General features: G+C 41.4%; 1 long non-coding RNA gene across 1 annotated transcript; it reads left to right on the forward strand.

Moving 5' to 3' along the window:
• The first annotated feature begins 316 nt into the window (after positions 1-316).
• LOC148130039 (uncharacterized) lies at positions 317-24675 on the forward strand. The gene is made up of 3 exons (XR_015750323.1): positions 317-473; positions 16042-16102; positions 23935-24675. It is a non-coding gene; the product is annotated as an uncharacterized LOC148130039 (long non-coding RNA).
• The last annotated feature ends 1933 nt before the right edge of the window (positions 24676-26608 follow it).

A 26608-nucleotide genomic window follows, 5' to 3' on the forward strand; every position in this document is an offset into this window, starting at 1 on the left:
AAGTTGGTTTGTAAGCTATAGTATCAAAGTTTACACATTACACAATGCCAAAACTGAGTTTATATAAATCCACTCTTTGAATTAGGGCACTTGAAGAACATATATGATTCTGTTTCCAAAAGCATTATTGAAATAAAAATATGCCCAGAAAGAGAGAATGCTACAACAAGAAGTAGTCTGTACATCTATGCTAAGGCTTCCTGCCATTGACAAATCATCTCATCTTGATTAATGGGCTTTGGATTTCACTCCCAAGTTGAATTCTGGCTAAACTACCAGCTCTATCCGCATCAGGATTAATTCCCTGGCTGGGACATAGAAGGTCCCATAAGGAACAGCTGGGACAAAGAGGGCCATTGACCTGAGTAGCAAAGCTGTCAGTATGCAAATTAAGATGTTATTTGGATATATCAGAAGGTTGTTCCTGATTTCACCTATGAAACTATGGAGGGATTCTGTGTTCTCATCTAGAGGTGAGCCAATTTACTAACATGAATTTCTTTCAATTTCTTATAGTGGTGAAAATTGGTTTGGGCTCCTCTCAGTTCTTCATTTCCTGCTTTGACCCATTCCTGTGCTGAGCATTAAAAAAATGTTTGCAGAAAAATGGCCATGCATTTTTGGTCACAGCCCCTCCAGACCTTGCATTATGATATTCAGTTGGGTCTGATGTGCATTCCTCTGTAGGTAGCTTCCCCAGTATGACTTCTGTGCCTCATGAACAATCAATCAGTGGAATGAATTGCCTCCAGGAGTTGTGGATGCTCCAACACTAGAAGTTTTTAAGAAGAGATCGGACAACCGTTTGTCTGAAATGGTAGAGGGTTTCTGGCTTGAGCAGGAAGTTGGACTGAAAGACCTCCAAGGTCTCTTCCAACTCTGTTATTCTGTTATTTGCATGAAGGGTTACGTTTCTGTGCCTTTCTTTCTCACAATGTCATTGCTTTTGCTGAACTCATCAGTGTTCTAGCAACCTCCAGAAAGAGGTGAATATAAAAAGGCAACCAAGCTTTAGTTTGTGCTTTGCTGAGGAAAAAAAAATGGACAGGACTGTGCTTAGTTGCAAAGGAAATGAAATTTCTCTTGCATCTCTCTACTCGATTGAAATCTCTTCTGAAAAGTGTGCTGCTCATCCAGAAGCCATTGTTTCCTTTCTGTGGGTTTATTTTAGTCCTGATTGAGAGAGTTTTCTTGTCAGGTCTGCACTGCTCTCCCTAACTCTTTCCCTCCCACTCCCTAACTATCCACTCAGCTAAGCAAACAAACCCAGCACTTGGCCTGTTCACAAGCTGCTCACCCGCCAATCTCGCCCATCCTCCGTCTAGTCTAGCAACACTTCTAAAACAAACACCCCTTCCCTCCGTCCTCACTGCCATGGCATGCAGTTTGTGCACACCCGTGATGGCTGCCTCCTCCCCTTGTGCCCACGTGAGGATGTGCGAGATAGTCCGCAAGGGAGGTGACTCGCTGTTCTCTTTGAATAAACACAGGCTGAAAGTATTAGCCCTGGAATAATAAGGGCAAGAGAGTCCAGCCACCTCTCTCCCCTCCTCCCTTGCAAAAAAAAAGAGAGAGAGAGATTTGGAAGGGATGCGGGAGAGGAAAGCCTCCAGCCTTCTCGAACTGACAGAAGTCTCTCCAGAGAAAGAAAGGAATAACTATTCAGCGCAGAGCTGCATTTAGTTTGGCAGCCCAGCCAAGACAGACAACATCTCAAAGTGTGTTTTCTCTTCCAAGGGAGAACATTAACTCCCAAAGACAGAATGATGGAGTGACTCAGAATTCCATTTGTTACAAGCTTGCCAGATGACATTTTTCACTTTCTAATTCAAGCAACCACGAAGCAGATCTCTGGGACAGGGAAGAGGAAAGTGGGGTGCAAACGCCATGTGAAAACAATAATCCTGTTAGAGTTCAACTGTGACCCACAGCCAGAAATTCTCCTTGGACTGTTGACCCTTAAAAGCATGGGTAGAGAAATACAGTTTGCTACATGTTTGGGATTAATATTCCCATAGAGCACAACTGGGATGATCCATATTCACAGGGAAGGGGAGCTGTAACCCTAAACATATGAACTGGTTTGTGTTCCCTGTTGCTACCTTTAAACCATCTTGAAATGTCTCTAGTGATGTTGGCTATAGCAATAGCAATAGCGCTTACTCATATACCGCCCCATAGTGCTTTATAGCAGTCTCTGAGTGGTTTACAAAGTCAGCATATTGCCCCCAACAATATGAGTTCTTATTTTACCAACCTTGGAAGAATGGAAGGCTGAATCAACCTTAAGCTGGGCAGAATTGAACTTCTGGCTGTCAGCAGGGTTAACCTGCAATACTGCACTTTAACCACTGCACCTCCGGGGCTATTATGGCAATTTAAGGTAATTCTCATCTTGTCTTCTAGATAAATATATGACATGTTTGGAGTACTCAATGGCAGGATACCATTGTGGTTCAAGAGCTCATGAGCAATAGCACTTAGACTTATACACCACTTCATATTGCTTTACAGCACCCTCTAAGCAGTTTACACATTGCCCCCAACAATCTGGGTCCTCATTTTACCAACCTCAGAAGGATGACAGGCTGAGGCAACCTTGAGCCCCATCAGGATCAAACTCTAGGGCTGTGGGCAGAGTTAGCCTGAAATGCTGCATTCTAACCATTGCGCCACCAGGGCTATGCATTATTTCTGATCTTTGAATAGGAAACATGGCCTGTTTATTACTATGCTGAGAATGGGATGTAACCTTTCTTACTTCATACCATTGAAAAAAAGCTAAGCATCACCAACATTAGTGATAAACAGACGTCTGTGCAGTGGAGGAGCATTGATAGTGTTTGCTTTGTTTTAATCTAGGATCCATCATCTTAAGTTTCCTTCAGTTCCACCATGAACTCTGAACCACTCTGAAGCACCATTTTAATCTTTCCAGATTGTTGTACAGAAAGTACCATGAGGGTGTTACGAAATGTTGAGCCCTTTGGGGAGGGAGAGTGAAGCCTTTCTGGTTCATTCCTCTGTGATTTGCTGTTCTTACCATCTGTTATTTTTCACTTGTTGTTCATTTCTCTTGTTTTAGTTGTTGTGAGCTGCCCAGAATTGTTGTGAGTTGGGTGACATACAAATTTGATAAACAAATAAACAAACTATCCAGAGCCATGTTGCCACAATGGTTAGAGTACAGTATTACAGGCTATTCTGACAACTGCAAGCAGTTCGATCCTGACTGGCTCAAAATCGACTCAGTCTTCCATCCTTCCGAGGTTAATAAAATAAGGACCCATATTGTTGGGGGCATTATGCTGACATTTGCAAACTGCTCAGGGAGCGTTGTAAAGTACTGTGGTGTGGTATCTAAGTGCCATTGCTATTGCTATGATGAAAAAAGCCACTGGCCTCCACAGAAGGTAGAAGAAAGCTTCAGAACTTTTTCTCATGAAATTCCAACTTGTTTTGGCTTTTCAAAAAGAGAATATTGGTAGGGTTGATTTTTCAGTTTGTTTTTTTTAAAAAAAACTATACATAAGGGCTAAAAAAAACAACCCTTTCATCACTATCATTAACAATATGGGCCTTCCATTATCTGTGTTGTGAAAGAGAGGAACCAGTGGTAGGATGTGATGAAATATTGGTCTTCTGAATCAATATGCTTTCTCCCAAAAGGTCTTCTCTATTGCAGATACTCGTTGACTTAGAACTGGTCACTTAAAACCATTCCAAGTTAAAGTGGACCCTGAAAAGGGGATCCTGCAGTCATGTGACCATGATTTACAACACTTTTGCTGGAAACTGGCATTTATTTTCTGTTTCAGGGTTAAAAAAACATCCTATAACAAGCAATGGCTTCATTTAATGACTGCCAATTTGCTTAATGACTGCCACAGAAAAGATTGTAAAATCGGGTGCAGTCACATGGCGACCAGAACTTGCAGGCTCAGTTAAAGCCGTCAGTCAAGGACAATCTGTTTTTTATTTTTACTCTTTCTTCTTGAAAGAGAAATCATGAAAAGCCTAGTTCTTCCACTCGTCTTCAAGACCTACTTGGAAACTGAAGCATGGAGAGAAGAAGGGTCCACAATCTGACAAGTGTTTTTCCCTCCTGTCTGATCAGAACACGCCAAAGGGGACAAGAATGGGCAGGATGGGAAGAAAACAGCATTAGGGAAGCAGATTAACTTTCCTGTTTATTTGACATTAATCTTTAATGTAAACACACTTCCCCATTCCATAAGTCACTGTTGAATGCTGAAAATGGGAAGAAGGATGTCTGAGTGTATGGAGGCTTGATTGCAACACGGAATGTAGGCAATATTTTCTTGGCAAGGGAACCCCAGTCAAGAGTTTTATTTGAAGGGTATTCATTATTTTCTTTTCCTTTTTTTTAATAGAGCATTTTGAAAGGGGAAAAAAGCAGAAGCAAAAAGAAAAAAATAGTCAACAACTTCACAATGTGTTGATTTGTAATCATCCCTGCATGCAGAAAATTAACACATCTAGGACTTTTAAGCTGGGTTCACACATCACACAACATAGGGCCACTTTGGTCTATTAGTGAAGGCACCAGGCTAGAATTTAGGAGACAGTGAGTTTTAGTCCTGCTTTAGGCATGGAAGCTGACTCGGTAATTTTGGGCTTGTCATTCTTTCTCAGCTCAACCCACTTCGCAACATTATTGTTGTGGGAAAACATAAGAGGAAGAAGTATTGTGCATGTTAGCCAACTTGGATTGTTTATAAAAATAATAAAGGTGGGATAAAAGTAAACAAAAACCTTTCTTAAGACAAAACATGCTTACTGAATAACGTACATCTGCTTGCACTGATTCCCAAGCAAAGCAAAGACAATGCAACTTCCATCAATTTGAAATTGAAAATTTGGGTGACACATCCAAAGGTATCATCTAAAATGCATGGGACCAAAAATTGTGAAATCTTCAGGAATCTAAGAGGCCTAAAGCACTTTGCACGCATTAGATTTTGTCCCTTAAGCCCTCCCTCCAAACCCTCCCCCAAAGTCAAAAGGAGGAGACTAATTTGGGGGCTCTACTAATTCTAGAGGCCACAAGGAGGATGCTGGCATGGTTCTTCATGCCCACACCATAAGCCACAGTTATAAGCTGCAGCAGCTAAGTTCATGTATGGCACTAGACCAAAGTCCAACTGTAGCCCAGGATGATTCAGCATCTGCTATAAACCAGACCACAGAGTAATGATGATGGAAACATAGAAGGAGGAAAGGAGGAGGACTGGAGAACTTCAGACAGGTTGTGGGGAGAGGTTCTTGGGGGGGAAAAAAGGAAAAATGATTTCACAAATCTTTTAAAATACCAGAGCCTGGGGCTGCAACATCAACCACTATTTCATTAAATGGGGACATTAATTTTAACAGCTGTACAGCAGATGTGGGGCCAAAAACACAATCATGGTGCCTTCCCTTAGTCTCCCCCCCAGCCCACTTAAAAGTATTAAGCACAAGGCATCTCTCTCTCTCTCATTCAGTCCTCCTACCCATGGCCTACAGCTATAATATGGTTTTTGTGAGGATCAGAAAAAATAAACAGAGCATAACCAGGACAGTCCTAATGTGCTAAATTACCAAAAAAGACATAACAGATTAGCAGGCAGGCTGAGGCGTGGTGGACAAGGGCCAACCTCTCCATTTCAGGGAGTTATTTAGTTAAGGGTTGGTTTTGCTTTCCCTGCCTCTCAGGATGGATGTCAGCCTTCATCAAACCCAGTGGGGAGGGGAGGTGAGTCAGTGAAGTGCTTATAAGAAAGGCGCAGGGGGGGCTTTCCCTGAGCTTTCCCAAGTTTCAGCTGGGATCCTTTTTTGTTGGAGGGTGGAGAAAACATTGTTTTGCTTTGCGTATCAGGGCGCTTATTCTCCTTCAAGCTAATCATGGAAAAATGATAACAAATCAAGGAGAAAAGCAGCCTGAAATGAAGGAGTAACTTCCTAAGGGTGAGAACAATTAACCAGTGGAACAGCTGGCCTCTAGAAGTTGTGGGTGCTTCGTCACTGGAAGTTTTTAAGAAGAGACTGGACAGCCACTTGTCTCAAATTGTATGGGGTCTCCTGCTTGAGCAGGAGGGGGTTGGTCCCTTCCAGCTCTGTGATTCTATTATTGACTTATAGCAGCGGTTTTCAACCTTCCTAATGCCGCGACCCTTTAATACAGTTCCTCATGTTGTGGTGTCCCCCAACCATAAAATGATGGCTCAGTTCCTAAGACCATCAAAAATATGTGTTTTCCGATGGTCTTAGGCAACCCCTGTGAAAGGGTCGTTCGACCCCCAAAGGGGTCGCGACACACGGGTTGAGAACTACTGACTTATAGCAAAAGCACTTAGACTTAATATACCACTTTGCAGTGCTTTCCAGCCCTCTCAAAGCGGTTTACAGAGTCATCAATATTGCCCCCGACAATCTGGCTCCTCATTTTACCCACCTCGGAAGGATGGAAGGCTGCATCAACCCTGAGCCTGGTGAGATTCGAACTGCCAAATTGCAGGCAGCCGGCAGTCAGCAGAAATAGCCCGCAGTACTGCATTTTAACGACTGCATCACCACAGTTCTTATTATCATCTATACAGTGGATCAGTGGTGGGATTCAAAGTTTTTTACTACCAGTTCTGTGGGTGTGGCTTGGTGGGCATGGCGTGGCATGGCTTGGCAGGCTTGGCAGGGGAAGGATACTGCAAAATCCCATTCCCACCCCACTCTATTAACCTGCTTTCCAGCTCCGTTCTCCTGTGCAGGGCAACCAAAGAAGACTCAGCTGATCAGCTGGGACTCGGGAGGCAGAGAATAGATGGGGTTGGCGGGGGCCAGTCAGAGGTGGTATTTGCCAGTTCTCCGAACTACTCAAAATTTCCGCTACCAGTTCTCCAGAACTGGTCAGAACCTGCTGAATACCAACTCTGTAGTGGATGTACATGTGTTCGGTTCTGATTGAACCTTCTGGAGAAGTGAGACCTTCAGGTTGCTTGTTTTTTTTAAATCCAAAGGAAAAGAAAGTTGGGGAGAACATTTCCTCCTGTATGGGATGTAGGATCTTTGTGCTTATTTTAGGGGTAAATTTCGCTCTAGCAATTTTATGCCTTTAAAAAAAAAAAAATCAGGGCATAAGGTTTGCAACTGCTGAGGGAATGAGTGGAGTTGTACATCCTTCTCACACTTCTTTTGTCTGCTTGTGTGAAATTGGAAAGCTCTGTGTCATCAACAACCATACCAGGTTGTGAAATTGGCCTGGTCTTTGCAGTGGAATGATTCCTGTGACTGGGGGTTATTGTGATACTCCGCCAACAACATTAACAGAGGGATAGAATCAACATCACCTGTAGTGTTAGTACCACTTTATAAGAGTTTGGTAATACTACACTTGAAATGTTGCATCTAGTTTTGGTCCCCATGATACAAAAGAGATGTTGAGACTCTGAAAAGAGTGTGAGAAGAGCAACAAAGATGATTAAAGGGATGGAAGCTACAATATATGAAGAATAGTTGCAGAAATTGGGAATGAAAAGAAGACTAGGGATGATATTGACAATCAATATCTGAAGGGCTGCCACAAACAAGAAAGGGTCAACTTATTTCCCAAAGCATCAAAAAGCAAGACAAGAAGCAACGGATGGAAACTAACCAAGGAAAGAAGCAACCTAGAACTAAGGACGAATTTCCTGACAGTGAGGACAATCCATCAGTGGAACAGAAGTTGCCTCCAGAAGTTGTGGGGGCTTCATCACTGGAGGCTTTTAAAAAGAGACTGAACTGCCTCTTCTTTGAAATGATATAGGGTCTCCTGCTTAAGCAAGAGGTTAGACTTGAAGACCTCCAAGATCTCTTCCAACTCTGATGATGTTCTATGTTCAGCATGAAAATGTCTTAATAACTGTTTGTTTTTAATGCCACATCTACATGACTTCATCACCAGCCCACAGCTGAAGTCATGCTTAGCTGTTCCAAGTTCCAAGTAATGTTTTTTTCTCTTTGCCCAATGCAAATTTTGGCACTGGAGAAGACCTGACATGCCTCATAGACAATGTGTTGGCCACTTTCAGCTCCTTTGCACATGCTTCCCACTTTCTAGGAACTGCCCCCATGCCAATTTGCCGTACAGTGTGGAAAACATCAACCCCGTCTTCCACAGAGGCATCTGCTTGCATAATACCTCATCAGTGTTTCCAAAGCACTTCTCAGGTCATATATGGCTTTTTGAAAACATGGGTTAAATGCTTGTTTTGAAAGAAAGGGGATGGATGGATAGATGGATAGATGGATAGATGGATGGATAGGCAGGCAGGCAGGCAGGCAGAAAGAAAGAATAATTTTATTGTTACTTTGAATGTACACTAATCGGCATACAATAAAACAAAATTACATTGTATACAGCTCTCAAAAAGTCAGCACCTCCAATATATACTACATAAACAAGACAAAATAAATGAATACAAAATTATGCATATACCCACATATATTATATGACACAGAGAAACAACAGAATCTACTTCGGATGTATACAAGTACATGGCGAGAAAAATGAATGGGGGACTAATTATATGCCATCATGTAACTGTTGATTCTCTAGAAAGATTTGTCGCTAACCCTGTTGTGGTTAACCGGTAGCAGGTTCAGACGGCTGAGGAGAGCGAGGACTCAGATGAGGGGCCAGGACCATTAGGGAGTAGACTGCTGCCTTCAGAGATTGTGGGGGCTGGCAGCAGCAATGAGGAGGTTCCCGAGGAGCCTGTGCCAAGTGCGCTTGTGCGCAGGGTTGTTCATAAGAAAGAGCAGCTGCAGCAGCACAGGCAACTCAGGAGTAAGGCTGCAAGGTAATGGCCCCTCCTTCAAGAAGATAAAAGCCAGTTGTGAATCAGATGTTCTTTGCAGGAAGCAAAGACGTTTTGAAACTTGAGCCTTGTGGACATTGCAGTATCTTAGTTGGTATTTGAAGACTCTTGTGTTGTAAAATATTTCTAGGTAACCTTACCTGTTATTTCTGGCAGCCTCTGTGCTTATCAAAGTTAATTAGTTTGCAGCAGCCTTTTAACCAGGGATTCGTAAGAATCATTAAAAGGTTTCTGTTCCCTTTGGTTCATGTTTGTTTTATTGGACAAGGGTTTGGGTCAGAATAAACCCAATCTTTCAGGTCTGTTGTTCACTCATCGCCACTATAATTATTATTTATTTATTAATCAAATTTATATAGCTGCCCATCTCATGAGAATCCCAAAGGTGTTTTTTCAAAAGGCAACTGGATTTCTTTGTTCTTCCTTGAAGACGTTTCACTTTTCATCCAAGACGCTTCTTCAGTTGAACTGAAGAAGCGTCTTGGATGAGAAAACATCTTCAAGGGGAAAAAAAGTAAAGAAATCCAGTTGCTTCTTGAAAAAGCACCTTCCGGATAATCATGACTACCTGGATGACTAAGAATCTCCCTAGGCATCTCACAAGAAGGAACTCTGGTGAATGAACTGTTATTTGCTGCTGATAGTCATGTCCTTCTTGTTCTTTCTACATTTCCCAGCATTACAGCTTTCTTCAGAGAGCTAGGTCTTCACATAATATGGCCAAAGTAGGACAATTTGAGCTTGGTTATTTGTGCCTCCATGAGGCACAGCCAACTTGGTTTTCTCCTCCTCCTCTTCCTCTTCCTCCTCCTCCTCTTCTTTTCCTTTCTTCTTCTTCTTCTTCTTCTTCTTCTTCTTCTTCTTCTTCTTCTTCTTCTTCTTCTTCTTCTTCTTCTTCCTCCTCCTCCTCCTCCTCCTCTCCTCCTCCTCCCTCCTCCTCCTCCTCCTCCTCTCCTCCTCCTCTTCTTTTCCTTCTTCTTCTTCTTCTTCTTCTTCTTCTTCTTCTTCTTCTTCTTCTTCTTCTTCTTCTTCTTCTTCTTCTTCTTCTCCTCCTCCTCCTCCTCCTCCTCCTCCTCCTCCTCCTCCTCCTCCTCCTCCCTCCTCCTCCTCCTCCTCTTCTTCTTCTTCTTCTTCTTCTTCTTCTTCTTCTTCTTCTTCTTCTTCTTCTTCTTCTTCTTCTTCTTCTTCTTCTTCTTCTTCTTCTTCTTCTTTAACTTCTACTTCTACTTCTACTTCTTCTTCTTCGCCATCCATGGTACTCTCAGAGTCTTCTCCAACAACATTGTCCTAGTTGCTGAAAATAAATCTGGATTGTTTGTTTCCTTCCTTGAAATTTTCTTTTAAATGATATGCCAATGGGGTTTAACTCTATGCATCTGCTGATGACTGATTTGCTCAGATTCCAAGCTTCCAGGAATTTCCTAGCATTTTTGGATTTGGCTTGGTCTAGAATATCAAGTTCCAAAAAAGAAATGGTAGTTAGGTCTGTCTCTGTGTTGAGAGATTAAGGCCTGGATCTCAAACTGTTAGATGAGCTCTCAAGCTATATCCAACCAATTTTCCTTTTGGGGGACAAACAAAATAAAAGCCTTGAAAAATGGAACATCCCAAAGGATAAATATGAACAAAAAAAGATTAACCCACTGGAAGTGCACTATTTGAAAGTGGTTATCTTTGCATTAAACTTTTTAGTGAAAACATTCATATGCATCTCTATGGATGGCTGTATTACTTACTGCACTTGAGAAAAAAATTAAAAGCCATGTATGTAAGGGAAAGCATGATGTCACTGGTGCTAACCAATAGGTCCTTGTGACCATCATAAATTAACTGTTGCAATCCTGCTAGTTATGGATAAATGCTGCTGTTGGCTCTTTCCTAGATGCTGCTTGTAGTATTACAAAAGTGTTAACACAGAGAAAGTGAACAGGTGTGCCATACAAGCAATGACAGCAATATGATATCAAATTTCTGAATAGATTTCATCTATATACAATCTTCCACATTCATAAATCCACCAATCCAGCCAGGATTGCTTCAGATACTTCCCCACCCCCCTTTTTTTTTTTGCAGCCCCAATGAGTCTCCCAGATGGTCTGCATTAAACGGAACTTCCAATATTTCCATCATGGAGCTACAAACTTTAGCCAAGAATGTTCTGGCTCTTCCCGACTGAAATTTACCCTCCTCCCAGGGCTGTCAGTTTACAAATGACCCAGGTACCTCCTGGCACATGAGATTAAAATGCATCTGTTTGCCTGATAACCTTCCCAGACTCTGGTGAAATATATCCCAGACTGCCGTTCCCAGAAGTAGGAATGGGACATGGAGGAATCATCAACGGAAATTTAAAATCCCAGATAGTTTAAAAACCCTAAAAGGAACAATAAATTGAAGGAGGGGGGAAAATACCAGCTACACTTTCTCTAGAGTAGCGGCAGTGTGGTAGAACGTATATTGAGTTTCTAAGGGTCTTAAGGACATAAAGTATATGTAGTATTTATTTGTAGCCCACCTTTATTATTTTTACAAATAACTCAAGGTGGTAAACCTATCAACATTTCTTCTTCCTAACTATTTCCCAACAACCCTGTGAGGTGGATTGGACTGAGATTGACTGGTGTAAGCTCACCTTGCTAGCTACTGAACAACTAGACACAAGAACATTTTTCCCAAATGCCATCACTCTGCTAAACAAATCCCTCAACATTGTTCAACTATTTACAAAGTCTGCACTACTTTTACTATTAACCTTCTCATCACTCCTTATCACCCATCCTCTCCCACTTGTGACTGTATGACTGTAACCTTGTTGCTTGTATCCTTACGATTTATACTGACCGTTTCCTAGTATGATTCGATTGCTTATTGTACCTTATTACTATCATTAAGTGTCGTACCTTATGATTCTTAACTCTTGATGAATGTATCTTCTCTTTTATGTACACTGAGAGTATTTGCACCAAGACAATTCCTTGTGTGTCCAATCACACTTAGCCAATAAAGAATTCTATTCTATTCTATTCTATTCTATTCTATTCTATTCTATTCTATTCTATTCTATTCTATTCTATTCTATTCTATTCTATTCTATTCTATTCCATTCCATTCCATTCCATTCCATTCCATTCCATTCCATCCACTAGAAGAACTCATGCTTTCCTGCTTTCTAGCCTGGTGCCTTTAACTGGCTTAATGTAAAAGTACTAAGTAGCCACACAGAGATACTTTGAGCTGAACAGTGTGTTGTCACTCTGGTTCCATATTGGCTCACCTGTCTGGGCATAACTTCAAAAAGGTGCAATCTCTGCTCTCTCTGTTTCTGTCTCTTTGTCTCTGTCTCTGTCTCTCTTTCTCTTTCTCTTTCTGTCTCTCCTCCTCTCTCTCATCATTATGAAGGATCTATCTCAGGAATGGACTTAAGAAGAGATTGGATAACCATTTATTTGAAATGGTATAGGGTTTCCTGCCTAAGCAGGGAGTTGGACTAGAAGACCTCCAAGGTCCCTTTCCACTCTGTTCTGATTGAAAGTCATGGCTCAGAAGCCTCAGTTCTTGGACATTAGGGATCTGTCCCTGCCTTTGATTTTGTTTTGGTGGTCAACTAAGCAATGCAATCAACTGCGCATTGAGAAGACTACACAGCTTTTACTGGTCTTACCAGTAAGAAAGCACAATCTGTTTTCTATCAGCCAGACATCTGGCAGGGCTTTAGATCTGGGAGATGAAACAAGAAAAGTAAGGCAGCCTGTTTTGCAGATTAGGTGTTACTATAGGGATCTTTCCAGCAATGTGGGTTTCAAGCCCTGTGTAGACAAGGGTCCATTCAACCCGTAGATTTCTTTTTTTCTGAGGGGAGCTTCATTTTAAAGAATTCATTTGGGTAACCTGATACATATGTGCTTATCACCAGCAAAATGTGCGTACCACCAGTAAAAGTAAAAGTCATTGGGAAGAGATCATTGTAATTGCCCTATAAATATTCTTCTGGAACTTGGTACCCTAATGACGTCAGTAATGGTCCTGGCCGAGAAGCGAATGAAGGTCTCAAGGATGTGTGAGTAAATAGCTACTGCCTTTGAATTGTGGGGCCCAGGGCAAGGGAGGCACTACTATAGCAGAGGTATAACCGAGGGTCTGTTGAATTGTTGAATTGAAGGACTGTGCTTAAGTCGGCACATGTTATACCAGATGTGAGATATGCTTCCTCCTTTGCCATTGCTATCCTGTCTTTATGTTTTAAGTCACTCCAGTCAGCTCAGTAACCTCAGGTGGCACAATTTATACATGTTGTGGTTGTCCTTGGATGGTGGTGGAAGAATGGGGAGATGCTACTGTTAAGTATGGAGAATAACGGAGACCAGACATCTGACCAGTGACTTCAACTCTTTAATAAAGTGATAGAACATAACAGAGCAATGCTATGGGCAGCAGTAACCCTTTTATAGGGTTAGCTGCTGCCCTATTAACCAATGAAAATGTGCAACAAGTTCAAACTACTAACCAATAAGAACAGTCCCAAAAGTGGCCAATCAGGGACTGGTTCTGGCCCAATCCCAAGTTGTTGTATAAGGACCAATCAAGTGTGCAGGTTTTCAACCCCTAATTTGCATTTAGGTTATTCACTTTTATTGATTCACAACAGCTACTCTAACATTAGTTCTGTTAAGGATGATTTATAATCATTTCACTTATGGGCTGTTGATCAAATGAAGGAAAGCACAATGGGGATACAGTTGGAAAAGATGCTGCCACAATATATACGAGCAATGAAAGGATCCAGAGATTATTGAGATTTCACAACTGTGAAATCAAGTGGTCAGGAAGACTGCATCATTTAGTTATGGATATTCCAGTCCCAATTGCCATTGTTAAATGAGGACTGCTTGTATTTTATTATTCCTCTATTGCAGAGGTCTCCAAACTTGGCAACTTTAAGACTTGTGGACTTCAACTCCCAGAATTCTTCAGCCAGAATTCTGGGAGTTGAAGTCCACACAATGGATCTTCTTGGCTCTTGTTCAGCACAGTATCTGTATTTAGCTTCTTTCCCTATGTGCCAATGACTCTCTGGCTGAAGATTCAACCTGCTCACCAGGATGAACCATGAGATCCTCTTGGCCAGGGAGGACCCTAAACAGTTCCTCAAACTTGTGGACAACTTTCAATAGTGGCCATGTTGGTACAAAGTACTAAGAGCTGAAGTTCACATATTTAAAAGGAGCTGAGTTGGAGAAAGTCAGATCAGATATGGATGTCAGTTTGTCTGAAATGGCATAGGCTTTCCTGCCTAAGCAGGGGGTTGGACTAGAAGACCTCCAGGGTCCCTTCCAACTCTGTTATTCTATGCTATTCTCGCTCTAGAAGCTCTTCAAATGGTTGTCCAATCTCTTCTTAAAAACTTCCAGTGTTGGAGCTTTCACAACTTCGGTAGGCAAGTTGTTCCACTGATTAATTGTTTTCACTGTTAGGAAATTTCTGCTTAGTTCTAAGTTGCTTCTCTCCTTGATTAGTTTCCACCCATTGCTTCTTGTCCTGCCTTCAAGTGCTCTGGAGGATAGTTTGATTCCCTCTTCTTGGTGGCAGCCTCTGAGATATTGGAACACTGTTATCATGTCTCTCCTAGTCCTTCTTTTCATCAAACTAGAAATACCCAATTCCAGCAACCGTTCTTTATATGTTTTAGCCTCCAGTCCCTTAATCATCTTTGTTGCTCTTTTCTGCACTCTTTCTAGAGTCTCAACATCTTTTTTACATTGTGGTGACCAAAACTGGATGCCATATTCCAAGGCATTATAAAGTGGTATTAACACTTCATGTGATCTTGATTCTATCCCTCTGTTTATGCACCCTAGAACTGTGTTGGCTTTTTTTTGGTAGTTGCAGCCAGCAGTGGCTCTTATTTAAGTGATTGTCCACTAGGACTCCAACTTCAGTGAAGTTGAGAAGAACTTCAATGTTGTGTTTGTATCCTTGCTTGGTCTTTTATCTTTCCCTATCCCTTATTCCTTGCTTCTGTTTGCTGACTCTTGGTTTATGTGCCTTGTCTTTTAAACCATATCATTGGCTGTCTTATAGTTTCTTATCATCCCCTGGTTTGATAGGTTGCAATCCACAGGCTAATGTGAGTACACCTCTAATCTAGCCTTTCCAATTTAGCATTTTCCCAATATGCTGGATGGCATGTTGCCTGGGGATGATGGAAATCAAAGACATCTAGACAGCATCAAATGAGAGGCAGAGGCCAAATGCACCAAAACGCCACTGAACAACTTTAAAATATTATGTTGTTATTCAGTGATGATTAAATAAATTATTTACATAAGCATCTAACATTTGACATCCAGACTGATTATCGTTCTGTAGCAGCTAACTTTTGATAGTCTGTGACAGCTAACTTGCAGTACTGTTCTCTAATTTTTTTTTTAATTCTCTGCATTTATTTATCTGGGAAGAAATTTCTTCTGAACCAGTGAAATATTCTTAACAATTGAATATTCCCCCAGATTTCTCATCTGCCTCTCTAGATAGCCATCATTTTTTTAAAAAGTGTGTGCATGTGTGTGTTTGTATATGTGTATATGTGCATTTAATTATGGTGCTAAATAAAATAAATATGAATAAATATGAATAGAGAGTTATTAGGAACAGATGCCCTCTGAAGATCTCTCTTCAAGGATCATAAAATTGTTAAAATATAGCAGCCGAAACTGCTGAACCACAAAAGTTGGATCATTCTCTCTAAGTATAATTAACCCCAGTAAAAGATGGTACTAATTACAAATGCCAAGTTGTTGAAACTAGCGACAACACATGGCACAATACAGATAAGACAAGTCATTGTGATGAGATTTCTCAATCTACTGTAGAAAGAAATATTTAATTCTTAGAGCTATGCTAAATGTTTACCAGTTTTCATTTTCAGGAAGAAATAAGTGAATTCAATAGAAGCCCTCTTTTCAAAGCTATTGAGATGTTGTATCCAAAGAAAGATTCGACCCATTGAGATTGACACAATGAGACTAACATATTTTAAGACTAGACAGCCTTGGATTTGACTGAGGATGGCACCCTATGAACCAGAGAGGGCAATGTGAATAAATAACAGAATAACAAAATTGGAAGGGACCTTGGAGGTCTTCTAGTCCAACCCCTTGCTCAAGCAGGAAATCCTATATCATTTCAGACAAATGGCTGTCTGATCTCTTCTTACAAGCCTCCAGTGATGGAGCTCCCACATCTTCCAGGTAAGCTGTTCCACTGATTAATTGTTCTTACTGTCAGGAAATTTCTTTATAGTTCTAGGTTGTTTCTTTCCTTAATTAGTTTCCATTCATTGTTTCTTGTCCTGCCTTCAGGTGCTTTGGAGAATAGCTTGACTCCCTCTTCTTTGGGGCAGCCCCTTAGATATCATATCACCCCAGTCCTTCTTTTCATAAATGAATACAGGTACTCCTTGACTTGCAATCATTTGTGAGCCACAGTGGTTAGCTCTTTTTTTGTCTTGATTGGCTGGCAACATTGTGTTTCCTGTATTGGAGGCGTTTAGTGTGACTTGGCTCCGAGTAAACGGATGGCTATCATTTATTAGGAAGCTAGGTTTCATCTGGGTGCCTGGTAGGAGTGTGTTTGAGCTGGAGGTATCGGGGGGAATCTGTTTGTGCCCAGGTGTTTGCCTGGCTTGTGGTGTGGAGATTTTTTTGTTTGTGAGTGCAGGCTTCCAAATAATTGACAGTCTGGTGGAGTCGTCTCTTCTATTCATGCTTTCAGGTCTTTTTTCAATCTCTATGGCTTCTCTGATAATTCTGTAGCTGGGGTTTTCTATAGTGGCTAGGGTTTTGGTGCCATTGAAGTCGATGGTATGACCTGTGGCTTTCATGTGTTGGACTAGTGAGGAAGTATGTTCCAGCTTTTTTACTGCATTTTTGTGTTCATCCAGGCGGGTACTTATTCTTCTATTGGTCTCTCCTGTGGCTTTCATGTGGAATCTCCACACCACAAGCCAGGCAAACACCTGGGCACAAACAGACCCTCCCCCTGATACTTCCAGCTCAAACACACCCCAACCAGGCACCCAGATGAAACCTAGCTTCCTAATAAATGATAGCCATCCATTTACTCGGAGCCAAGCTGCACTAAAAGCCTCCAATACAGGAAACACAATGTTGTCAGCCAATCAAGACAAAAAAAAAAAAAAGCTACAAAACAGACAGAAGATATTAGAAACACCAATCAAGCATAACACAGCAAACTCCAAGACCAATAAACACAGACCAAGACTCCCAACCAATCAGGATGAAGAAAAAACCATTCTGGCACAGCAATAGGCTAGCACCAAATTTAAAATGGAAATGGCTGTGAAAGTCTGACTCGCAGACGAACACAATATAGAAGCCTGATGATGGCAGATGAGATTCTGCCGAAACGTTGCTACGACTATAATGACGTGGGAAAATACCCGAACAAAGCTGAATACCATACATGTAAGTACCGCTGAAAACTTAAGAAATATATATATATATATATATATGTTTTCTGAGGTTCTCATGGTATTTGTATGTGGATCTTTGGTTATTCGGGTTCTCTCCCGCGTAAGATTCAAAGTATCTAGGCAGCGTTTGGCGAGGTCCCACTCGCCATCTTCAGGCTGGTGCTTTCGGCTTAGTGCCAGTGCAAGCAGTGTGTGACCGGAGCTGCCATCTCTCTCTATATACAAGTGGTGGGGGATGGTGTGCTGGGCTGGTTGGCTGTGCTGCAGCCTCTTGATTGGTTGATGGAGTTGATGTTGGTATAATGGGCTGTGTAATGGCCTTTTGTTGTGGAGATATCCTGGATCTTGTGCTGTCATCTCCTGGGTCGTTAGCCTCTTGTGTTTTAACGGCTTGGGTAATGGGTTGTGTGATGGGCTTGTGAGTTCTTTTGTTGTGGTATCCTGGGTCTTGCGTTGTAATCTCCTGGGTCGTTTGTGTTTTGATCTCTTTTCCATTAGCCTCCTGTGTAGTAACAGCTTGGGTAATGGGTTGTGTGATGACCTTGTGAGATTTATTGCTGTGGTATCCTTGGTCTTGTGCTGTGATATCCTGGGTCATTTGCTGTGTTGTGACTTCTTGAGTTCTTGAGGTGTAATTTCTTGAGTTTTCTGATGTGATGTCCTGAGCAGGTGGCTGTGATGTAGCATTTTGGGTTTTTAATATGGCTTTGAGTTTGGGGTCTGGGTCTGTGTTCGTTTGGCTTGAGTTCGAGTGGTGCGTGCCACATCTTCATGGTGGGGGTCAGTTCGCTTCATGTATGGTTCAGAGGAGTTTGAAGTGGGTAGTGATGCAGCTGCAGTGCGGCTTCTGGTCTGTGGTCGTGTCTCATCTTCTGTGTGGGTGTGAGTCTGATTTTTACGTGGAAGTGTGGTGGTGGCATCTTGTGTGGCCCTCATGGGTGTGGGTCTGGTGTCATTTATCATGTTGGGTACTCGTCTGTTCATGAGGGCGGGTTTCCAAATGGCTGGTAAGCGGGAGGTGTCATCTCTTTTATTCATAAAAGGCACTACAGACAAAATCAGCAAGATCCTCCAAAAACACAACATTAAAACAGCATTCTGCACAAACAGAAAAATATCCACCATCCTAAGAAACCCTAAAGACAAAATCGAGTTAGAAAACCAAGGAGTATATGAAATCCCCTGCACTGCCTGCCTCACCACATACATTGGACAAACTAACAGAAGAATAAGTGCACGCGTTGAAGAACATAAGAACTCAATCAAAAAAGAAGAACCAACCTCTTCCCTGGTCCAACACCTCAAAGCCACAGGACATGAGATTGACCTTAAAAATACCAGAACTATCGCCAAAACTGAACACCACAGCAGCAGAATAATCAGAGAAGCCATAGAGATAGAAAAACGCCCACACAACATGAATAAAAGAGATGACACCTCCCGCTTACCAGCCATTTGGAAACCCGCCCTCATGAACAGACGAGTACCCAACATGATAAATGACACCAGACCCACACCCATGAGGGCCACACAAGATGCCACCACCACACTTCCACGTAAAAATCAGACTCACACCCACACAGAAGATGAGACACGACCACAGACCAGAAGCCGCACTGCAGCTGCATCACTACCCACTTCAAACTCCTCTGAACCATACATGAAGCGAACTGACCCCACCATGAAGATGTGGCACGACCACGAACTCGAAGCCAAACGAACACAGACCCAGACCCCAAACTCAAAGCCATATTAAAAACCCAAAATGCTACATCACAGCCACCTGCTCAGGACATCACATCAGAAAACTCAAGAAATTACACCTCAAGAACTCAAGAAGTCACAACACAGCAAATGACCCAGGATATCACAGCACAAGACCAAGGATACCACAGCAATAAATCTCACAAGGTCATCACACAACCCATTACCCAAGCTGTTACTACACAGGAGGCTAATGGAAAAGAGATCAAAACACAAACGACCCAGGAGATTACAACGCAAGACCCAGGATACCACAACAAAAGAACTCACAAGCCCATCACACAACCCATTACCCAAGCCGTTAAAACACAAGAGGCTAACGACCCAGGAGATGACAGCACAAGATCCAGGATATCTCCACAACAAAAGGCCATTACACAGCCCATTATACCAACATCAACTCCATCAACCAATCAAGAGGCTGCAGCACAGCCAACCAGCCCAGCACACCATCCCCCACCACTTGTATATAGAGAGATGGCAGCTCCGGTCACACACTGCTTGCACTGGCACTAAGCCGAAAGCACCAGCCTGAAGATGGCGAGTGGGACCTCGCCGAAACGTTGCCTAGATACTTTGAATCTTACGCGGGAGAACCCGAATAACCAAAGATCCATATATATATATATATATATATATATATATATATATATATATATATATATATATATATATATATATATATATATATATTTCTGAGGTTCTCGGGTATTTGTATGTGGATCTTTGTTATTGGGTTTTCCCATAAGATTCAAAGTATCTGGCTTTCTGAGGCTCGCAGTGCCATGCAAGCACTGGCACTAAGCCAAGCACCAGCCTGAAGATGGCGAGTGGGACCTCGCAAACGTTGCCTAGATACTTTGAATCTTACGCGGAGAAAACCCGAATAACAAAGATCCATATATATATATATATATATATATATATATATATATATATATATATATATATATATATATATATATATATATATATATATATATATTTTTCTTAAGTTTTTGGGGTACTTACATGTATGGTGTTCGGCTTGGTTCGGGTATTTTCCCAGTGGAAAATACCCGAACCAAGCCGAACACCATACATACATACATACATACATACATACATACATACATACATACATACATACATACATATATATATATATATATATAAACTTTTTTGTGGGGAGGAAGGTTAATACATTGGGAGGGAAACTTGCTTGGCAGGGCTGAATGTGAAATGCACTTATTTGCTGATCCACAGAAGTTAAAATAAATCATGCAAACAGGGGAGAGATCCAGTGGCTTAGATAAAACTTCATGTATAAATCAGAGGAGAACAGAGAAGATAAAATAGCCCTCAAATTCATGTTAAAAATGCAAGTCTCCTGCCAAATTACAGTGAAAGGGCTTGCCTCCATGTAAGGAGTTTGGAAAGTTTAACTTGTTTTTGAAGGAATACAGAACCATTTTCTGAACCCGGCTAACCTATACTTACATTAGACTTTTAAGGAGATTTTCAGAAATCACCAGTATGGTGATCTCTGAAGAAATCTGGCTAACCAAGTTGTCTTAGAATCATTTAAATGTTGTACATCAGTGTTTCTCACCCTTGGCAATATAAGATGTGTGGACTTCAACTCCCAGAATATTGGGAGTTGAAGTCCACGCATCTTAAAGTTACCAAGGTTGAAAAACACTGTTGTACATAATTAGTTCTGAATACAGAGCACATATAAAGAGGGTGTGTATGTGTATATACCTGCTTCACACAATGCATTAAGTCATGGTGTGTTTAACAGTGATTTGGTGAATTTATCACAGTTAGCTGGGTTTCCATAATACATTAAACCATGAATTTAGTTTGCAAACTACTCTGTCTAGATTTATATAACTCACTAACCCATAATGAAAGAGGGTTTCAGTAGTTTGTGGGGTGAACCCAGCTACTGTTTCCCTGCTTTGATCTATTTTCTAGACTATTGTGACATATTTTCTAGACTATTGTGACAGGCCATTATATCCATTTGGCTTAACAAGCGAATTTAGAAGGAGGACAGATAAAACATCCCACATACGCTTCGGCATTTCATATCTGAGATGCAACAAAACATGGATTCCCACTAGATGGCAGCAAAGAGAAACACAAAACATTACTCTTTTCTGCCATCTAATTATTGCCTGGAGTTTTGCAGTCCACATATGACAGGGGTCCCCAACCACCGGGCCCCGGACTGGTACTGGTCCGTGGATCATTTTCTACCGGGCCACCGGTTTGCTGGGTGCTGCCATCTTGTTTCGATGAGAAAGTGCTTCCGGGTGAGCTTTCCGGTTGGAAAGCGGCGTTTGGGTCCTGAAGGAATCCTCGCACCTTAGTTTCATCGAAGGGGGGCAGCTTCAACGAAGAGCCGTCCCGATGGCGGAGATTAAAAAGCACAAAAAGCACAAAAAGGTACAAAGGAGGAGTTGAAGGTGGCGGGAGAAGCGGGGACGGCTAGCTGGCCGGTCGCTCGCTCGCCTTGCCTTGTCATACGTGCTGATGCGGTGCCGGGCGCGGATCATTTTGTGATGCTGGTACCAGGCCGTGGCACAAAAAAGGTTGGGGGGCACTGACATATGATATCCTTAGGCAAGATGTTGTAGGTGCTAGAATGTGAGTTTGCATGTTTTCAGCTTTACACAAAATATGGACCCAATCACAGAGTTTTTAAGCATAGTTACTCAATCAACAAATAATTATTTAATATCTGTAATAGAGTCTGCACATTGTTTAAATGTTTAAATGTTGGATTCCGCTTCATAACGCTTTCAACTCCTACTCTCAAAACAACGCTATGGAGCATTGAACACCAGAACAACTAAACACAAGGACAGTTTTTCCCCAAACGCCATCACTCTGCTAAACAAATAATTCCCTCAACTATTTACAAAGTCTGCACTACTATTACTATTAACCTCATCGCTCCTTATCACCCATCCCCTCCCACTTGTGACTGTATGACTGTAACTTTGTCACTTGTATCCTTAGGATTTATATTGACTGTTTCCTAGAGTGATTTTATTGCTTATTTGTACCCTATGACTATTATTAAGTGTTGTGATTCTTGACTTTTGACGAATGTATCTTTTCTTTTATGTATACTGAGAGCATTTGCACCAAGACAAATTCCTTGTGTGTCCAACCACACTTGGCCAATAAAGAATTCTATTCTATTCTATAAACCAGCCATAGTTCAATGTGTTCAGACAGTAGTACTAAGGCTTATTCTAGAAATCATAATTAAACTATGACTTAGTTTAAAAAATGAAGTCCATTAGCATGCATAAAGAGCCATAATCCTAAATTTCTCAAAATATTATTATAAAAATTAACAAGTGATCTTCGTATGTAGTAAATGAAGAAATTGAACAGCAGGATTAAAAATATTTTAGGAAAGTTTTATTCAGTTTTTTTTTTCCTTTTGGGCAAGGATTTCAATAGTTTGGTAAATTCAGAATACTATATCCAAGATCCCTAGACAAATATGGCTATTGTCTTACTGGATCTCTGCTTGATACTTGTTGATTGCAGTATTTTCAACAGTTCCAGAGTTCCCAGCATTTATTCATCCTGCCCACAGATGAAGGCAAAAGATATGATTACAATGGAATTCCAGTCCGGCCCAATAAGCCTTGAAGACTTTAGCAGTAGGATTGAAATTTGAGGCTAACACAAGGTTTAGATTTCACAAAAGATGGATCAAGCAAAGTCCATGGGAGCTAAAATGGAAAGAGCCCTCAGCAGCCCTCTGTTAAAAACAAACAATGTAAGGGGGGTGGATTCTGTTCAGGAAACAGCTGTGCCCAGCTGGAGGAAAGCAAGTGGAATAATCTTCTCAAGTGTCTGATAAAAAGCAAGTGGGATTTTAAGAAATCCACATGTTCAGATCTCAAGTCAGTGGTATTCCATTTCAGAAAGTTACACTTTGGTGTTCTAAATCAACACGATGAAAAGAAAGGTATTAACCAGGACTAAAGAAGATGGACCAAAAGACTCTAGTCTGGATGAAGGATGCTGAGCCAAGCTTGGGTTGCCCAGCCCTGTAAATCTGGCAGGTCGATGTCCACAGGTGAATTTCCTTACGAGGCTTCCATTCCATGCAATATTGATTTATGCATCCCCTTGAAAGAATTGCTTGCTCGTCCAATGCTCCCATACTCAAAAATATAGTTTTCATTCCATGTAGATGACTGAATTTAGATTTCATTCATGTAAAAGTCAATTGAAATAGTTGTTTCAAAGTGATTGTCTCTTAGAAACTTTTGCAGAAGCTCCTGTTATGACATGTTCTTGGAACACCTGATGAGCGGCTTTGGTCCCTGTTGATTTATAGAAGAGATATGGTATGACCATAAATAATTCTTAGTTATATGAAATGAAAATTATATGAACAACTATCAAGGTCCTGGCAGAAAGAGACAGAGCTTTTGATTTTGTTTATTTTACTGTTTTAATGGTTGTTTTATAATTATTGGTTTCAATGTTGTTGTGAGCCACTCAGTACCCAGAGTTAAGGTGGACGGCCATATAAATCTATTAAATAAACAAATAAACACTTTGTGGTGATCCAATATTCTTGAAGTCTCACAATGCATCAGCTTCAGTTTATCTTTTACAGCCAGAACTTGTCCACTGTGCCAGAAAACCCCATCCATGCTTCCTAGACAGTTGGAATGAGGTGGAGCCTTCTGTTGACAAAACTGTAAAGCTGTCATTGCTACTATAATTTGTCAGATGTAGCTGATATTAAGTCACTCAGATTCAATCTATTCTGCTTAACTAGATCTTCCTTTTCCTTTTGAGCCCCGGGGTGTGTTCCTCCTCCTGGCTCATGCAATTAAGGAGTATGTTAAATCCTTCAACGATCTATCCCAACCTTTTCATTCTACCACCCATCAGGAGATGGCATTATCTGTCCCTTAGAGGAAATTTGGCAGAGAAGGAAGCACACATGCATTGGAAGAGATTGATTAGGTTTTGTCTGCAACATAAATTTGAGATGTCACTTGATTTTACAACAGGATCTGCTTCTAAAGAGTACAACACCACTTCAGAGCCTGCCCTGATTCCATAACATGATCACCTGCAGGTGGCAATCACATTGAGGCCACCACACAGTAGAAATCTGGAAACCAATCCGCTGATATAGTGTGAAAAAAGCAGGAATCAAACAACAAATAACAGAATGACAGAGTTGGAAGAGACCTTGGAGGTCTACTAGTCCAACTCCTTGCTCAAGCAGGAGACTCTATCCAGGGGTCTCCAACCTTGGCAACTTGAAGACTTTGCTGGCTGAGGAACTCTGGGAGTTGAAGTCCACAAGTCTTAAAGTTGCCAAGTTGCCAAGGTTGGAGGCCCCTGTGAGTCTATACCATTTCAGACAAATGGCTGTTGATTCTCCAGTGATGGAGTACCCACAACTTCTAAAGGCAATCTGTTTTCATTGACAGGAAAGTTCTCTTTAGTTCCATATTGGTTCTCTCCTCGATCAGTTTCCATCCATTGCTTCTTGTTCTGCCTTCAGATGCTTTGGAGAGTAGGTTGATCCCCTTTTGTCTGTGGCAGCTCCTGAGGTATTGGAACAATCTCTTAAGATTGAAACACAGTCAGGAACTTGGATGTAGTTCTCAGAATGCAGAATCAAAACCAAAGAATGTCCTGAAACATGTCTTTTCCTAGGAATTTTTTTGCTGTTCAAGCCAGGTCCTGACACAAGCAGAAGAAAAGCTTTGATTAGCCAGCCTTATTGGAAAGGTCAAATAACTAGGCTTTTGTGGGAGGACTATACTGGAACTGGTGTGAAAAGATCACAAGCAAACAGCCTAATATAAGAACAACTGGCTATCAAAATTCCATGCAGATGGAAACTGATGCCCCAAAAGAGAGAAATTTCCACCCTGTTGCATTGCACAGCCAAGAGAAAAAGATGCCAGAAATTAAACCTTGGTTTCACTTCAAATAAGGCTCAAATATATTACCCAGAAGTCACTTCCATAATGGCTTGTTTTCATTTTCTTCAATGCATCTACCTCTGAGGTTTCTATACCCTTAAATGCCTTCTCCCTAAGTCCTTTCTCTCATATGGAAAATGATTCCTCCTCCTCCTCTTCCCTCTTCTCCCTCCTCCTCCTCCTCCTCCTCCTCCTCCTCTCCCATTTCCTAGTGTTATTCCTGCACTATGGCAGGGCATGGTATGGAAAAGGATTAATAGTTTGAATTATTTATGGCCAAATAAATATTCCAAATTCTCACATGCTTGATGCTCAAAGGTGACGTTTAACCATCTGCTTGAAAAAAAGATATTTCCCCACAGATAAGCATTACCTAAGGTTAAGAAACCAATAGTTATATAGTGTAATAAACTGTCTGTTGGATTGTTGCACTGCAGGTGACCATCCAACAAACTGGACCCAATGCACCAGAAGACTGTAAGCAATAGTGACAGAATGTTGCATGTCTGTTGTGTTTCACACTCCTGTTCTATACACGTAGTCCTTGAATAAAAGATCCTGCCTGTTAGGGTCATAAAACATAACAGTCATCACTCACATGATCTACCCAATTTTACAATGTTCCTTTGTGGTGGTCATGAAGTGAACATGGCAGTCATTAAGCAAACACAGTGGTCATTAAGCGAACCCATTTGCCATTGTGCAGTTTCATCAAAAAACAAAAGCACTGATTTTCAGCAAAACCATCATAAATGTGGTAATTGATTGCAGGATGCTGCAAACAGACCGTCAATGCAGCTGTGTCACCTTCCAGGTAGGTGATAATTCCATGACTGCTTGTACCCCACTGAGTCAGAGAGAAGCTGATCTAAGACTCTTCCTAATGCTCTCTCCTTCCCAGGGTTAAGGAATTCTTCTGCTCTTGTTTCTTTAATGGCTTTTGAACGTGATCTATGACAGGGCTCTCCAAACTTGGCAACTTTAAGACTTTTGGCCTTCAACTCCCAGAATTCTCCAGCCAGCTGGCTGGAGAATTCTGGGAATTGAAGTCCACAAGTCTTAAAGTTGCCAAGTTTGGAGACCTCTGGTCTATAACATCATCTCCATGGCTCTTTACCACAAGTTGCTGCCACCAACCACCAGCTACAGATGGGGCTGAGGAAACACAAGAAAACATTTTCTAATCTAGTAAAAACCTACAGGAGGTTAGAAAGGAAGGAGGCCTGGAGGCAGAGTCTGCTGCTTTTTGCAATGTCAATGGTTATAAAAGGTTATTCAGCTGTGCACACCCAAAGGAAGGAAAGATGCCTTCTTGGAGCTAATAAACTGAAGTGTTTTATTTATGCACTTCATAACCGTGACCGTTCAGAAAGCAATATTTTTTGGGAGGGGGAAAAGTCTGAAATGTGTCTACATTTTCAGAACTCAGAAAATTACTTTTGCGGTTATGAAGTGCATAAATAAAATACTTCAGTTTATTAGCTCCAAGAAGGCGTCTTTTCCTTCCTTTGGGTGTGTGTGCACAG

The sequence above is a fragment of the Notechis scutatus genome, chromosome 7 (assembly GCF_049901735.1).
Source record: "Notechis scutatus isolate UNSWTSFEM ecotype Mainland chromosome 7, rNotScu1.2, whole genome shotgun sequence".
Taxonomy (NCBI): domain Eukaryota; kingdom Metazoa; phylum Chordata; class Lepidosauria; order Squamata; family Elapidae; genus Notechis; species Notechis scutatus.